Below are 3,543 nucleotides of genomic sequence, written 5' to 3' on the forward strand. Positions count from 1 at the left end.
AATGAAAATGAAGAAGATCACTGAAAATATAGGATTAATATGATCTAATTGATTATATTATTTGGAATAAAAAATTAGAGTAAAATTACTTTGGGTTCTCAATCTGATACTTTTGCTGCATAAACTAGTCAAGTTGACTAAACAATTTCCAGTACACTTTGTTATATCACCTGTAGTGATATCATGCATTTTTAAAACTATTCCTTCTATGTGTTGCAAATAATACTTCTGCATAAGGAGATATTTGTTCCAAGTCTCTTCTCCATGACTTTTCAAGTATTTTATTTTTATGAGACTTTTTTTGGTCCTTATGTCCAATTCTACATTCAAATTAGCTCCCTGCCTTCACCAACACAGACACAATTTAAAGAGGGAATCATCCTCCAGGTGCGATACCAAGTAATACACTTATCTAAATCTGTCTTTTAAGAGCAGCATCAATGGCACTAGCAACACAGACACCAATAATGTATCCTAGATTACAACAGATAGCAGTGGCAGAACCCAGAACATACTGTGACTTTTGTTATTACAAAGTTACCCACAAATGGATGATAACTAGCAGGTATTTTAGTAGAGGGATGTCCTGAAGTACAAACACTGTTGGCTAGAGCCCAGTTTTTCAGGGTCTAGAAGAGAGGAAAGCTTATTAATCATAACAGATGTTACATTCTTTTCCTTTTACTCTGTGTCAGACACTAAATTAAGTGTATTATATAGATTACAATATATATATATTTCTAATTAAAAAAATGATGGAGTAGGTAGCATTATAATGATACTAATTTTACATATGAGGAAACTGAAGCTTAAGAAACCCAAGTAACTCACATTAAACCTCACAGCTACTGAGTAAAAAAGTTGAAATAGTATCGAATTCTGACTCCCTAACTTCTAGTTATGCCTACTAAGTGCGGTGGACATGACTTGCTGTACACCCAGCATACATTCCATTCTTTAAAGTAATACTTAGAAGATATTCTAAGAGGAATGACATGAAGAAAGATATAATTTTTTTAAAAAGATTCTTTTCCCCCCAAAATTGCCAAGGTCTCTTTCTCCCCTCCCTCCTCCACACTCATGAATTGAAATGTCTCACCATGTAGCCTCATCCAGCTGTGAAACTGGATGGAATTGCACGAAGAACAACCCAGCATCCTCAGAGGAAGTGAATATCCTTGGTAGGAGAATAAAAACATTTGGTATACATGAGGGCTTCGCTGGTGGCACAGTGGTTAAGAATCCGCCTGCCAATGCAGGGCACAGGGTTTCGATCCCTGGTCGGGGAAGATCCTACATGCCCCGGAGCAACTAAGCCCATGTACCATAGCTACTGAGCCTGCGCTCTAGAGCCCACGAACCACAACTACTGAAGCCCGCGTGCCTAGAGGCCGTGCTCCACAAAAAGAGAAGCCACCACAATGAGAAGCCCACGCACCGCAATGAAGAGTAGACCCCGCTCGATGCAACTAAAGAAAATCCCGCGTGCAGCAACAAAGACCTAATGCAGCCAAAAAAAATTTGGTATACATGAAGGGCATAGGAAAGAGAATAACGATATTATACTCACAGTGGGGGTTTCCTAAATGTCTAAGACAGGAGTGTTCACTGGATGCATAGTTCTGGGTCTAGAATGACCAGTTTCATGTTGATTAAATAGCTGAGGATTTTGTGGGATAGAGTTGCCCCTCTCAGTTCTCAAATGTTGTGGATTCTATATGGGTTGGCAAAGATGATGCAAACTAAAATACAGTGATGATATTTAATATGAAGACTATGTGTAAGCCTGATAACCCAACATAAAATACATACAAACAGTACATTTCTTTGTGGTCAAGGACTCTACTACTCTTGACTTCATTCGGATGTTATATTTTAAACATTTATTTCTACAGTCTGGAATAAAGATGAAAGAAAAATCACTTACTGCTTTAAATGAGATCATTATTTCTATTAATTCCATGTTTACAGTTAAATTACACTTAAATTACGAATCCTGATTTACTTGCATGTGATATATCCTCCATTTGAAGTAATGTGAGGTAATAAATCTCTGAAAGTTAACTTTGTCATTCTTTAAAGGATTTTAGAATGTTCTGAAATACCGTTTCATTTAAAAACCATCTGGGGGATATCTAACATGTGTATCTGGGAAAATACTAGGTACTAGATAAATAAAATAGTTTAATGGGAGAGAAAAATAAATATACTAATGTTTAAGCATAATGACTGCTCAGATAGGATAAGCCTTGAATGATATGAGGGTACATATGACTGCAGTTAATCTAGCTGTCAGGATTATGGAAAGCTTCCTGGAGGAAGATGAGGAACTTAAGCATTTTAACATGGTGGGAGCATGGGTTTAAAGATGGGAGCTGGAGTTTTTAGGAGAGAGTCAGGGTGTTGAGAGATGAAGTTTGAAAGTTAGGTGGGGGCCAGTCTATGAATTTGTCCTAAGTGCTATTGGAACCACTGAAAGATTTTTGGCAGGGAAGAGAGGTGTCTAAATTTATTTTAGATAAATTTATCCATCATGTCTTTGGAATATATTTTGGAAACCTGAGAATGGAAGGAAGCTGAATAGGAAATGATACAGGTTTGATCAGTTTAAGGCACATAAAACCAGTAGAATCAAAAGATGTGAATGACTGATTGAGAGTAAGAGTTAGTGGGGAGTTAAGGATGACACTCAGAGGTCCTGGTTTGGGCAACTGGCAAATAGTGGTGCTAGGAGCCAAGATGTATAATATACAAGGATCAGTACATCTTGGGGGAGGTTTTGGAAAGGTACATATTTGTTATTTTGACTATTCATTACCCATTGCTAGTATATTTAGTTTAGGTAGACTATGATGCCTTGACTGAATGCCTGACCCTTGCAAGCCACTCTAACTGGGGTACAAAGATGATGCTTTGGATCTCCAGGGATTAACGTCAATTCAGATCCTGGGACCAATAGTTCTTGTAATGTCTGAGTATCCACCCTTCTCCTTCTACAATATTCAGCCACTTGAGTAAATGGCCATAAGTTCATTAAAAAACAAACAAACAACAACGTCGATACCCCAGCTGTGTGAATTATTACGGTAGATCCTTGCCACAGTATTACAGAGTCCTTCCTCTTTGGGACATGGCTATCTCTTTGGATCTGGGAACTGAGCAAGAAAATGTGACTTTTTATTATGGTAATTGCCATCAATCTCCTGTTTTTTCACTCTTATAATTTCTGGCTATATATGTTAATAGGCACCCTTGTTGGCTACTTGTGTATCTTATCCCTAGTGGTACCATAGTTTATTAACCATTTTTACAAGTCCCTGTAGATCAAGCCCCATTGGCTGTCCCTTCAATTTTGCAGGTCATTATGATAAATTGAAGCCTACTGGCTTTTCACTGGACTCTCAATTACTCCAGGATCAGATCATGCATGTGGATACCACAATTGCATTTCTTTTTTTTTTTTGCGGTACGCGGGCCTCTCACTGTTGTGGCCTCTCCCATTGCGGAGCACAGGCTCCAGACGCACAGGCTCAGCGGCCATGG

The sequence above is a fragment of the Kogia breviceps genome, chromosome 4 (assembly GCF_026419965.1).
Source record: "Kogia breviceps isolate mKogBre1 chromosome 4, mKogBre1 haplotype 1, whole genome shotgun sequence".
NCBI lineage: Eukaryota > Metazoa > Chordata > Mammalia > Artiodactyla > Physeteridae > Kogia > Kogia breviceps.